The sequence below is a fragment of the Canis lupus genome, chromosome 29 (genome assembly GCF_011100685.1).
Source record: "Canis lupus familiaris isolate Mischka breed German Shepherd chromosome 29, alternate assembly UU_Cfam_GSD_1.0, whole genome shotgun sequence".
NCBI lineage: Eukaryota > Metazoa > Chordata > Mammalia > Carnivora > Canidae > Canis > Canis lupus.
Window position 1 is genome coordinate 21,302,575 of NC_049250.1, and position 15,052 is coordinate 21,317,626.

Here is a 15,052-nt window from a genome sequence, read left to right on the forward strand (position 1 = left end):
ATTTACAGGCATGGTGCATAATTTTGCGTATCAGTTTAAGCTAAAAGACTCCCGGATATCTGGGAAAACATTTTTTTTCTGGACATTTCTGGCAAGGTGTCTCCAGAAGATTAATATTTGAATCAGTAAACTGCATAAAAAATAGTGCCTTCACCAACATGGACAGGCATCATCCAATCTTTTGAGGTGTGAATAAAACAAAAAGATGGAGTAAGGGCAAATCTGCTTTCTCTACTTGAGTTGAGTTATCCATCTTCTACATTTGTACATTAGCTGGTGTGGATCTTAGGCCTTCAGACTCAGACCAAATTATACCACCAGCTTTTCTGGTTCTTCCTCTTGCAGATGGCAGTTTTGGGGACTTTTCAGCCTCCCTAATCCTGTGAACCAACTCCTGTAATAAATATCCTCTTATTTATATCTTACTGGTTTTGTTTCTCTGGAGAACCCTGACTAATATAACAGATAAAAATTTTCCTCAAGCACTGTTTTAGTTGTATTCCTTAAGTTTTGGTTTATTGTGTCTTTTGTGTTTTTATAAATATTATGTGTTCTGTGTATCGTACCGTATGTATAACATTTCTAAATTCCTTTGTGATTTCTTTTTTGACTGTTTTTTAAATGTATGTGTTGCTTAATTTCTAAATATTTTTGAATTTCCAAATATTCTTCTATTACTGGAGAAATACCTTCTATTACTTAAACCCTTTTAAACTTATTGAGACTTCTTTTATAATGTAATATATGTTCTATCCTGGAGAATGTTCCATGTGCACTTGAGAAAATTGTGTATTCTACTGTTGTGGTGTGCAGAGTTCTATAATTGTCTTTGAGGTCTGCATGGTTTAAAATATTGTTCAGGTATGCCATTTCTTTGGTGTTTTTCTTTCTAGTTCTATCCATCATTGGAAATGAGATACTGAAGTTGCAGCTATTATTGTTGAATTTGCTAATTATTTAATTCTTAGAATTTCTGCTTCATGTATTTCTGAGACCCTGTTGTTAGATTCTTTTTTCTGGCTGCTCAAATCTCCTGTTGAAATCCCTTTAGTGATTTTTTTCATTTAGGTTTATGTATTTTTCAATTCCAGAGTTTCTTTTGCTTTCCTTTTATAATTTCTCTCTCTATTGACATTCTTCATTTGGTGAGACACCATTCTCATATTTAGTCTTTAGAATAAAGTTCTGTGCACATCTTTGGAATAGATAATGTAAAGAATATGTCTAGTAAAACCAATGTCTGGTTTTCCTTAGGGATAGTTTCTCATTCATAGCTTTTTTCCTCCCCTTATATGGGCCATATTTTATTATTTTTCTGCTTGCCTAATAATAATAATATTTATTATTTTAGTTTCAGGGGTAGTATTTAGTGATCACCAGGTGCATATAATTCAGTGTTCATTATATCAAGTGCCCTCTTTAATGCCCATCACCCAGTCACCCTATTCACCCATCCACCTTGCCTTCAGCAATGCTCCTTTTGTTGCCTTAAGAGTGTCTTATGGTTTGCCTCCCTCTATGTTTTTATCCTATTTTATTTTTTTCCTTCTCTTCCTGTATGTTCATCAGTTTTGTTTCTTAACTTCTACGTATGAATGAAATCATATAATATTTGTCTTTCTCTGAGTGACTTATTTCGGTTGTCATAGTACACTCTAGCTCCATCCATGTTGTTGCAAATGGCAAGATTTCATTGTTTTTGATGGCTGAGTAATATCCGTGTGTGTGTGTGCGCGCGCGTGTGTGTGAGACATCCTGTTATCCATTCATCAGTTGATGGACATTTGTGCTCCTTCCATGTTTTGGTTATTGTGGACATTGCTGCTATAAACATTGGGATTCATGTGCCTCTCAAATCACTATTTTTTGTATCCTTTGGATAAAAACCTAATAATGCAGTTGCTGGGTCATAGGGTAGTTCTATTTTTAACTTTATTTGTATGATCCTGGAAAAGACCTTGAATAGCCAAAGCAATCTTGAAAAAGAAAACTATTGTTGGAGGCATCAGAATTCCAGACTTTGATCTATATTACAAAGCAGTAGTCATCAAGACAGTATGGTACAGGCACAAAAACAGACACATAGATCAGTGGAACAGAATAGAGCACCCAGAAATGGGCCCTCAACTCTACAGTCAACTATTTGACAAAGCTGAAAAAAATATCCAAAGGAAAAAAGACAGTCTCTTCAACAAATGTTATTGTGAAAACTGAACAGCAATATGCAAAAGAATGAAATTAGACCACTTTTTTTACACCATACACAAAAATAAATTCAAAATGGATGAAAGACCTTAAATGTAAGTCAGGAATTGATGAAAATCCTAGAGGAAAATATGGGCAGCAACCCTTTTGACCTTAACTGGAACAACTTCTTACTAGACACATCTCTAGAGGTAAGGGAAACAAAAGCAAAAATGAATTATTGAGACTTCATCAAGATAAAAATCTTCTGCACGGTAAAGGAAAAAATCAATAAAACTAAAAGGCAGCCTATAGAATGGGAGAAGATAATTACAAATGACATAGCAGATAAAGGGCTAGTATCCAAAAATCTTTTAAAAACCTAGCAAACTCAACACCCATAAAATAAAAAAAATCCAGTCAAGAAATGGGCAGAAGACATGAACAGACATTTCTCCAAAGAAGACATACAAATGGCTAATACCATGAAAAAATGCTCAACATCACTCAGCATCAGGAAAATAGAAATCAAAACCACAATGAGATACTACCTCACACCAGTCTCAATGGCTAAAATAACTCCGGAAACAAGAAATGTTCACAAGGATGTGGAGAAAAGGGAACTCTCTTACACTGTTGGTGGGAATTCAAACTGGTGCTGCCTCATTTTTTGTAGATAACTGGATGTTTAAAATAATATAATGGGGCAATTCTGGAAATCAAATTCTTCCTCCTTCCCAGGGTTTGTTGTTGTGTGTTTTTGTTTTTGTTTAGTGACTTTTCTGCACCAGTTCTGTGAAGTCTGTATTCTTTGTCATGTGTGGCCACCTATGTTTCTACTTGGTTAGCATAGTGGTCCACTAATAATTGGACAGAGATTTCCTTAAATGCCTAAACAACTAAATCTCCCAGTCTTTTTTGAGGGACTTTCTCTGTGTGTTGGGGCACTATTTCAATGCTTAGCCAGATAATTTACAATTTTGCCTCAGCCTTCACTTCCTTGCTTGCACAGAACCTCTAGGTCAGCCAAAGGTGAGAGTTTAGAGCCTTTCAGATCTTTCCTAATCATGTGCACAGTTTTGGGAATGTGCACAAACCTACCTGTGTTTGTGACTTTTTTTTTTTTTAATTCCCAAGAGCATCTAAGAGCTTTTCAAAGCCTCTATGGGATTCTCATTCCCCAGATTTTGGTTAGCCTATTATTTCCCCCAATGGTTATTTACCACTTTAGGCAGCTTCAGAGTTAAACAATTGCCTGTAACTTTATGACAGTGTGCCTGGGGAAGAGATTTTTTGCATCTTTTGTACCAAGTGACCTCTGAATCAGGTTAAATAAAGATTTCTTTACAAGTGGGGTCTTCCAGGAGCCAACAGGTTAAATAATGACAGTTTTCTTGGAATGAAACTTTAAAGGAGCCCCACCCCATTTTTCTCTCTCCAGTGGCTGCAAGGCTGCTGCTTTTCACTGTGATTGTGAGCTGTCAATTTTCAAGGCTCCTGTGGAGCTAGAGAGGAGGTATGGGAATAGGACAAGTTAAAATGCCACAAATCACACTGTTCTTACCAAGATTCAGCTGTTTTTCTTTAAAAACCACTACCAAGGTTGCTAGGAGCCTTTGGTTAATTTCTAGCATTCTGAAAATATCGACTCTGACAATTTTGGTGAGTTTTCTCATTGCGTTTATGGAGGAATTTTTGGAGGTCCTTAATCTGCCATTTTTGCTGACATCATCCCCTTTCCATTGAATCTTGATATATATTATGTATATCATTAGATCCAATTATAAGTGCAATAAATTAAGTGCCAATTCTGTTCACATGTAGGAAGGAGAATGTTAAGAGGTCCCACATATGTTGAGGAATTCACGTTCAGCCTTTTCTGAAGTTTTCAACTCCCCTTGGTGCAAGAATTAGGCAGAGCCATGGAACCAAGGAGCAGTTAGCTATTGGGGTTCAAAATATTTTCTTCACATGGCTTGTTCATATGTAAATACACTCCTATGCATTTTTATTTTTGTTTCTCCATTTTCTTCAATAGCTTCTCTGTGCTGAGACTTTCTATGGCAAAGGCTGAATCATTCTTTTGAATCACAAGTTGTAGGAACACCTGTGATTGAAAGGCTTTCCCTCCAGATCCAAGAGAGAAAGCTACTTAGAGGAAGAGGTGGACTTAACTATTTGCATCTACGATGATGACAACTTGATGTTCTCTGATGCTTTTATAAAGCATTAGGTTTTATACACTAGGTGTATAAAACAAAGTATTTATCTTCTTTTATTTTTATCTCCCAAATACTTTCACATACAAGCACAAGTCTATCACTACTACCAAGCAACAAGTTACTTAGCATATATTCACTCAGTAAATTCTGTAATGAACCCAGTTAATTTAAGTTCATTCTTTCAGCAAAGGCATGGTGAGCACCTACTATGGACTAGGCATGTGATTACATTTGGTCATCATTCTCCCAGAATTCCAGGATTCTCCTATTCCTTCTATTTTTTAAATATATTTTTAAAAAGATTTTATTTATTCATGAGATATGCAGAGAGAGAGGCAGAAACATAGGCAGAGGGAGAAGCAGGCTCATGGAGGGTGCCTGATGTGGGACTCGATCCCAGGACCCTGGGATCATGCCCTGAGCCAAAGGCAGACGCTCAACAGCTGAGCCACCCAGGCATCCCTCTCCTCTCTTCTATATCTTGGTTGCAAACCGTGGACTATGGAATTGACTTTCTTTTTACTGCCCCTTTCTTTGTTGTAAACACAGGACAGAGTGATCCAGATGTCACACAAAACATTCAAGATTTCTCTCTCTCTCTCCATCTCTCTCCCTCTCTCTCTCTCTCTACCTCTCTCTCTCACAGACACACACACACACACACACACACACACACACACACACACTGAAATAGAAGAACTACCTGTAAAACCAAGAAATGTTAAGCGAAAATAGTTCTTTTAACCTCATACCACTTCCTAGTATGAGACCAGGAATACTAAAGAATGGTCTTCAGTTGGTTCTTCCTCCACTGGTTTTGTTCAACATTCAGAGATATATTTAGATATTAATTTGACATAATGAGATTGTGGGGAAATTTCCCTCTTGAAAGATTCAGCCCCTACACCAAATATGTTCAGGGAATCATGTCCAAAAATATTTCATTGCTTTGTAGAGTTCAGAATACCCTGTTTTAGTATTAGTAGAGTGAGATTGCCAGAGTTTTTCTATTTACTCTCTGTCACCTTGTTTCCTCTTTGTACACAAGCAGACATAGTTGCATGTGGCTTGACATTCCCAGTTATGTGGGGGAGAGTGGGAACACTGACAGCTGCTAGAAAGGCTGCAGTGGTGGACGGCTGGATGCAGGTGCATACACTGCCTCAATTTGACAGGCTTTCAGGCTTTCATAATCTCTAGTGATATCAAATATCCTATCCAATAAGGTCCCTACAAACAACAGAAGCAACACACTTACATATATTCACCAGGGCATAGAATTCCATAATGTTCACTCAAGTCTATGTGGATAAAACATCTGCAATGTGTTATTTTTGTGATCTGCATGGACACAGTGTCACAGTAGCTTAGAAATTAAATCATGCACCTGACGTTATGATACTTTGTTATCTGCATGGCTTGCATTTTGCCTATACCTTTAGTACGTAAGGAGTGGGACTCTCAGGTTTTCACAATAGTTTCTTGACACAGTAGTACAAAGGATTGGGAATAACTGCTAGTTGGCTTATTCTTCAGGTAGAATATTAGTGGGCCTCTGACTCAAGTTTCTATTCTTAGTGTCTGATCACCTCAACTTAGTCCCTCTCTGCCACTAACTCACTAGAGCATGGATGAGTCACTTAACTTTCTAAATCTCTATTTTCTTGGCTGTAAACTGAAATTAACAGCCCCTGCTTGGCAGCATCACAAGGCAGTTTGAGAATGAAATGACAAGAATGCATGTGAAAGTAATTTGGAAATGGCTGTTTGAGGTAGACAAGAGCTAAGTGACCTCCCTGTCAGGTTATCACCTCTGGAGAGAAGAATAACTATCAAAATGGAGGTCCACAGTATCATCATTTTATGTAGAGAAATAATAAAATCCATGGCTCTGGGTAATCTAGATTGGAGCATGTAGCTTAGACCTGAGGCCAAGACTGGGTCCCCTCCCACCCAACTCAAATAAAAACCTCTGTATTTGCAAAGAGAGCTGAGTCTGCTGCACAGTCTACCACTTTACTTACTGAAAGTTCAAAGACTGCTTCTGGAGGGCAGGAGGGACCAGAATGCAGAGAAAATGGCAAGCATCTCTACTCAGTGGACCAGGCCCTCCTAAAATGCGTTATTAGTACCCTGAGGCGGGAAGTGCTATGGCTTGTACCAGAGTAGGAAAGGGAGCTCACTGCATGAGCACAAATCTGCCAAGGAGAACTAGATATCATGCCACAGGTGAGCAGTGATCTGTGATCTCCTTAAGAAGCATGGAAACAGGATCCTACCAAACATCAGCACCTCTCTCACATGAAGGGAGGGACAAGCAAAGGGAGAAAGCGATTGGGCATGTTGACGTCCTCTTTCCCCAGAGTGAAGAAGAGGCTGGAATTTTGCCCCTCTATTTATGAGGGAAAACAAGAGTCCCCTCCTCTCATCCCACCAAGGCAATGAGATATTCAAATGGTTACGGTTTGCTTTTATAGGGTTTATCTCATTGAAAAGTCAGGAAACTGTTTATATATGGTATATTAAAGGCTACTTACCTCATTTTACAGTATGAAGGAGCCAAGAACAAGTTGGTGACTGGCTCAACTACTTGATGCAAGTTGTCTAATTCTCTTAAAGATTAAGACCAGGAAACGGGACACTCACAAGGCAGGGTAGGACTTTGGCGAGGGGCCTTGGGCTGCCAGAGAGCAGCATAAGACCACTAGGTACTCTGGGGAGCAGGAGAATGTGTTCTTAAACAGGAGAGGGAAGAGTGAAATGGATGTGGTGGAGATGAAGATCATAATTTTGTTTACAGCAATTTTATTCAAATGTTAAATTATAGCTATGATTTAGATAAAATAAAGTCAAGTTATTAACATGATTTTAATTATGTGAAGAAGGAACAGGTATTTCCTTCTCACTGCCCTTTGGAAGGTGCATTTTCTTCTCTGTGGTACTTACCCTCCAGTCTTTATGATAGAAATAATGCACAGGGTTCCTTTGGGAAGCAATACTCCCAATACGGTCCACCTGGTAAAGATGGGGTTGACCAAGCCCCAGTGTTAATGGGTGGTCTGCTAAGACCTGGCCAGACAGAACATTTCATTTACCTGCCCACAGGAACTGGTTCAGAGAAGGGCATGTGACCCAATCCAGGCAAATAACAACCCTTTCCTGGACCTATTACAAATGAAAATTCCCTTTGCTGCAGAATTCACAACTGAGATGGTATATTAATATAAACCTAGAGCTACCGTTGACCAGAATCTTGTCACCATGAGGGAGGATTTGGCTTGAGAATAAAGGTAGTCCAGAAGAGAATGAAGCTGAAATATGGGGAGAAACCAATTTTTTATTATGTTTTTGAGCATCTTGATCAGACCAACCAGGTCAACATCCCACTAGTTTTCGGTTACATGGGCCAATTCATTTTGTACTTTCCTTTGTTTTTGCTTAAAACAGTTTAATTCAGATTTCCACTTGAAGTCTAAAGAATCCTAAGATACTTTCTCTTTGGTACCTCTTTGGTATCTGTGGTATCTTTCTCTTTGGTATCTCTTTGGTATCTGTGTTTCTTCTCTATTCACCCAGATGTATCCCAATCTGAATAATAAAGACTCATATCCTGTTTATCAAAAGTCGGGATAAGGGACACTTGGGTAGCTCAGTGGAGTGGTTTAGCATCTGCCTTTGGCTCAGAGCATGATCCCAGCGTCCTGGGATTGAGTCCCCGCATCAGGCTCCCTACAAGGAGCCTGCATCTCCTTCTGCCTATGTTTCTGCCTCTCTTTCTCTCTCTGTGTCTCTCATGAATAAATAAAATCTTTTTAAAGATTTTTTTAAAAAACTGTTAAAAAAAAAAAAGGTCAGGAGAATGTTCTATTTTTCAACAATATTAGGTAATGTTTTTTACCCAAGACTGCCATTAGGTTCACAGTGCGGTAATATCAAAGAAAGCTTTTTGCAGTTATTGCTCCAGAACTAACCACCCCAAAACTTTGTGCTTACATAGCAATAATGGTTTTATCATATTTGATGATGTCTCTCAGGAATTTGGGGATCAGATGGATGATTTTTCTTCTCTACAGGGCATCCACTGGGGTCACTTGAGATGTCCAACTGATGGCTGGCCTCGTTGGGACAGATCAAGATGGCTTCTGTCTGGTATCTTGGTGGGGATGACTGGAAGGCTGGGTTCAACTGGGGCCCCTTCCCTTTTAGTCTCAGGGCTTCTATATATATTATTTCATGGTGGCTCGGGACTTCGTGAGTGATTACCCCCAAGGGGTCTTGGATGAAGGCTTCTTATAACCTAGACTCAGAAATCAAAAGATGCCATTTTCTTTAAAAAAAAAAAAAACTTTTAGAGAGAGAGAGAGCATGAGAGAAGAGGGACACCGGGAGAGGGAGGCAGACTCCCCACTGAGCAGGGAGCCTGATGCAGGACTTGATCTCAGGACCCCAGGAAAATGACCCAAACTGAAGGCAGACCCTTAACCAACTGAGCCACCCAGGCACTCCAAAGGATGTCATTTCCACTCCATTCTACTGGCCAAGCAAGTTACTAAGGTCAACGCAGCTTCAAGAGGGAAAGGAATTAGACCATTGAGCTCCATTTTTCCTTGACAAGAGTAGCAAGGTATTTGTGTCCATCTTTAATCTACCACAGGGTAGGATAGCAATGGGAAAAGTTGAGCTTCGGGGTTGGACAAACCTGTCTAAGAAGAGCTTCATCATTCCTTAGCTATGACTACTTAGATTACTTGTAAAATAAGGAATAATGAAACCTCTCTCATAGACATTGAGAGTCAAGTAAAATAATTTTTGTGAAGTGCCCTAGGACAATGCCTGGTACTTAGTAGTCATTCAGTAAGTTGTGGTTGGAGTTATCTTTTAATTATGTTTTCTTTCTGTCAAGAGTGGAATCTCTCTCAGTTGCGACAGATAAGTGCGCTGAGATTTTGTCTCCATCTGTTAACTCACTGTGTGGAGGCATTTTGGGTGGTCACAAGTTAATTCATGAACTCTAGCTGCCTCTTCTCAGTTCCAGAGCTAACATTATTGCAGATACAGATAATATCAATCTGTCTGGGGCCAGAATCATTTATTTTGTAGAGGAATGGTATCACCAAAAGGTAACAAATTCAGCATCTTTGTTCAGGACTGCAGTTCTTTTTCAGCATGGCCTTTCTCAGTTCGCTGTAGTCCTTGCCACAAACTAGATTCAGATTAGGGCTGAGTGTAGTTTGGCATGGACTGTCATTGAAGGGCATTAGAAAAGCCAGTTCAGAGCTCAACAATTCATCTGCATAGAAATCTCATCCGTGACATCTGAGATCCCCAGCCAGCCTCAGAATTCCCTTGATGTTGACGTCAGTGCAAAGGGGTTGTTCTACATTTGTAAAGTCCCTGCATCTTGAGCCATAACCCTCCCCCCGCCTTTATGTCATTATAATCATAACAAATTGGCCATACATGCTGCTGTCTGGGATGGAAATAAATTTTATGGTTCTAGTATAATGGGAAAAAAGGAGAGACATGCATAATACTCATACTTGGAATGACTAAACTCTGGGAGCCGTTGTTATTTATACCCTCAGCCGAGTCTGTGGGTTTGCATTTGATATATAAATTCCTAAGTGTTGTTGCTGAAAGTTATGTGTAGGGGGTATTGTTAATGGATTATGAGCCTTCTGTATGATAAAGCTTAATATTCTGTTCAGTGTTTTGCATACAATTACTGAAGTATGTAGTATATGGGTCTTGCCATAATTTTTCAGTTGGTTAAGAAAGATGGTGCCTTTTAGAGGCTACCCATTTAAATTTTAATAAGATAGTTGTATTTTCATCGATTGTCTCTTAAGATATTTGTATTTTTACTTCTCTAAGTCATCTCATGTTGCAATATTGAGGCAATCTGGAATGTGGGTTTGCAGTTTCTGTTCTGAGCAGCAGGCCAGCTGGGAGCCCTGCACAGATACCATGCTCCATTGCTGTGGGAAAATAGAAACCTCTCCCACCACTTCATGACCCCTATGGATTCAATAATTTTTTAAGATACATTTTTAATATTAGTTATTGAAAATCACTATTTTTAGTAAGAATATTTCAACTCAAATATTTAAAGAGAATGAAAGATGGTAAAATTTTCCAATTTTTAATATCGATGATATGTCAATCAGGTTAGCAATAGATTATTAAACAAGGTCTTATGTTCTTATTTATCTTACTAGAAATTTTAAGATCAATTTAGGTAAGGATATAGCTTTAAGAAGGTATATATGAGGTTGAACATTACAGTCAGCCAATAGTATATTACCACATTATTTTTCTGATAATTCAGGCACTAAACTCAATTTCTAGGAGGGAATAAAATCCAAGTTTTGTTTTACTTTATTAAGAACTTCATTGTCAGGGGATCCCTGGGTGGCTCAGCAGTTTGGTGCCTGCCTTTGACCCAGGGCGCAATCCTGGAGTCCCGGGATCGAGTCCCACGTTAGGCTCCCGGCATGGAGCCCGCTTCTCCCTCCTCCTGTGTCTCTGCCTCTCTTTCTCTCTCTCTCTCTCTCTCTCTCTATCATAAATAAATAAATAAATCTTAAAAAAAAGAATTTCATTGTCACTATCAAGCTATGTGAACTGTGTTTACTCTGGTTAAACTATAAATACAGTAAGATCTCCTTAATTCTTTTTTTTTTTAAGATTTTATTTCTTTGAGAGAAAGAGCATGAGCAGAGAGAGAGGCAGAGGGAGAGGGAGAAGCGGACTCCCTGCTTAACTGGGAGACTGGATGGGGCTTGATCCCAGAACCCTGAGATCATGACCTGAGCCAAAGGCAGATGCTTAACTGACTGAATCATCTAGGTGCCCCTCCTGTATTCTCTTAATTGGAAGTGTTCATTGGATAATATTTGTACAGTGCTTTGAATTCCTCAAAATGTACACAATATTCCCCAAATTATATAATATGTGCTAAATGTCTAATAAAATAACACAGAATTATTTCTTTATAATTTCTTTAAAAAAAACAATTTTTGAATATGAGTAGTGTTAACTAAAATATCTACTTCCCTTTCATTTTATTAATATTCCCACTGCCTACCTATTTTCTCTGTTTGAGTACATTTTATCACACAAAGTAAGTATTTCTACACTAATGGAAAAACAGTCATACCGAACCAATTAAAGCAAGCAAAGGAAAGAATTAGCTGAGAAAATCTGCGGATGAGATGGCATATACAGTATTGTACCTCACATTATCATAACTCACAAACTTCTTACTTTCTTAATGAGTGGCAATAGCAAATCTGGAAAACATCTGCCTTGGAAAAGAACACTAACTGCTCTCTGCTTAAAAAATGTTGCTCGGCTATTACTGTATAGCAGCCATGCGTATCATATTGTGGTATGAGATGTCTTGGTTGCAAGAAATTAATATTTTCATGTTTAATTTCAAATGGTCTAGAACAGAATTCTGGCATAGCTCAAATCATTGGAAAGCCATAGTTCAAATAAAGAATATGATTTACTATTAGCAAAATTTCAACACTACTACTTAGTTCCCAGCAATCCTTATGATTTGGGTGAAGGAAATTTAGCAAACTATTTTATGATTTTGTGTCATCTAAAAAAGAAAATCTGCAATATAAAAAGAAAAACTAAAAATAACTTCTCATTTATATATCTAACCATTTCAACTTGTAAGCATGTTTTGGCTGCACTAGTGAAATATATTTTTAAAAATCTCATTACCACTGTAAGAGCAACTGCCATTAGAGTAAGTTTATTAACGTTCTCACTTGTGTTTTCACCATGGCCACGAGTATTCTTCCTTTCTTCTCCCTACCAATTATAAGTGTTTGGAAGATAAAAGAATGACACTTTTAAAAGAAGGAACAAGAAACAATTTCCATGTCAGTCTGTGTCTTGGGTGACCTCCCTAACTCTTCCAAGTTATTGTCAAATAGTTCTGAAATTTAAAAGTAGCTGTTCATTTGCTTTTATAATTCTCCTTAAAGTGGGAGGTAATGTCATAGTAGATAAACTGTTTTCACACTTTGGATACATGTTCTCATTGTACCAATACTGTATTGTTAATTTGTAAACTTGCAAAATCATGGAGTTTGGCAAAATGCTAATTAATTCTTTTCTGGCTTAGAAGATAAAATCAGTCATGGAAAAGAATTCATTTCTGGACTATCTCAGATATTTGCCATCATCTTTTTTTCCCATTTCAATAGTGTGATGTATTATTACTACAAAGTGTGAAAAATTTCATTCAAGAGTGACTTTATCCAAGACATTATCTAATAGAACAGCTGGTACTCTTGTTCAGAGTTACCCAGAACCACAGAAAAGTTCACAATTTTCACAGACTTTTTACTTGCCTTTGTTAAAAACAGATCAGGGTCTGAATTGTATTATTTATTTAGCTCATAATCTGTAATTCTTTTTTATGACATAATCCACATGAACTGAAGGTAGAGTTTTCCATGTACCAATTGAGTTTTAAATTACAGAATTAAGCTAATATCAGACATTTGTTAACTACCCGAAATGCTCCCAAATTGTACAATTCATATTTTTAATATATTTGTATACGTAGATGTAGATATCTGTTTTTAAATAATTCACCTTTAGTAGTCCAAAGTTTAAGCAGATTTGAATTTTTAATCTTATTAGTTCCAGGTGATAAAATTAGCAGTGTACAAAGACTGAGCTAAGTTTGGTGGTAGCTTGTGAATATTTCTGACTCTGAACAGAATCATATACTATTTACAGTTGTCTTTTGCATGCAGGTGCATTGTGGGAAAGTAACCCACCACTGAAGTCACACAAATCCTTTGCTTCAAGTCTTTTAGTCACATAGTAAGAAATTAACAATGCTGTATTTGTTTTCTTTTTAATATTTCTCATATTTCTTATTCTCATTCTGTAGGAATGCATTCTAATCCAAGGACACATTCTCATACATTCATTAATCCTTGTGCTCCAAAATGATTCACATGAAAACTCAAAATCAGATGGTTTCATGTGTTCCAACTTAGCTTTTGCTAAAACAGGGTCATCCTTGAACTTGTCATCTGCTGAGGTATTGAATTCCCTATTTGACTCAATTACATGATCTTAAGAATGTGGCCATTTGCCATTCCTGTCTCAACTCTGAACACATGTTTTTGCATCTAACTGTTCAGCTTTGGGAACCCCTCAATTATAAATGACGTACTGAGAAAAAGAGTAAATCATTTAAGGAGCCACCTAAGCAATACATTAAAACGTGTCTGTTTAAAGATAAAAGTATTATTAATGTAGTTTCTGATGATGACAAGCTTTAACTCTTTAAAGCATTTTACTACACTGTCTGAGATACAAATTAATTGTTTAAAGAGTAAAATATTCCTTTCATTGTAAGAAGAGTTTTTATCCATTTAATGAAGTTGTAATCAAGGTGGTATTTTGAGAGAAATCAGTTGTTCTTTTCTTCTAATTTAAAAGAGTATCCTAATACAGAATAATCTAATGGTAAAAAATTATTTTTATATGTATACATCATGTTACTCAGTTTTCTTCTAAAAATGAAGTGGACAGATACTTGTTTTACATATTTATAATTAAATTATTGAATCAAATTAAACACATATTTGTCTTCTCTGCTCAACTAAACACTCCTTGAGCGTACAGATTGTGTCTTGTTCATTCCTCAGATGAAAAAATAACTAGGACAGAGCCTGGCAGATAGTAGGTGCTCAATAATGTTGCTGAACTGATCTGAATGAATCTTTATGTGGCCAGATATAAAACACCTATTTTATTTTAAAATATATAATCAACTAAAGAATAAAAGATAAGCTCATACTTTGCATTAATCCCATATAATTTTTTTGCTTTTCAGATCAGTTTCACATAGTTACATCATTTGATCCTTTTGGGGTGGTAGGCCCAAGAAGCCTTATCAGTCCATTTTTCTTATTTGAAGTCACACCCCTAGGTAATTAATTACGTGGCAGGAACTGGAAACTAGATTTTTGTTTTTGGTTTTTTTTTTTTTTTTTCCCCTTAAAATCTGATAGTCTCTTTACCCTATACTTACTCTTTTATGAGAAATATGTGAAATGGGTCAAGTTGCCTCTTTGTAAAAAAAAAAAAAAAGTTTTTAATTCAGTTGGAAGATGAAGAGTGTTGAACCAACACTCACTCCTACCCAAGTGACAGAAAAGAAAGCTGAGAAGCTGGAAATTAATGACTTTTCTTGAACCCATGAAAGAAATGAGATTCAGGGCAAACAACTATCCTGAAATATAGAGAGAGACAAGTGCTTTCAAAGAAAAGATATTGTCAAACTCTTTTTAGCCAAAAAGAAGACCCAGCCATTAAAAAATCATTTTTAATGAATTGCTAAAGGCTAAGTGGGAATGTGAAGTTCCTAGGGGCTGGAGACATTTGTGTGTAGGAAGTCCTATTCTCTTGAACAATTTTCCTCTAGGTAGTCAAAGGGAGAGTTGGTGAGAAGCCCAAGAAAACTTCCCCGTGATACTGGCTGGAGCAAGGAAAAGAGTGGAAGCCACTGGCGACATATGCTAGACTCATCATCAGTATCATCTCAGAGGAACAAGAGCCTTAATATGCAGGGGAAAGAGAACATAAGAGCAGACAGAGGTCCT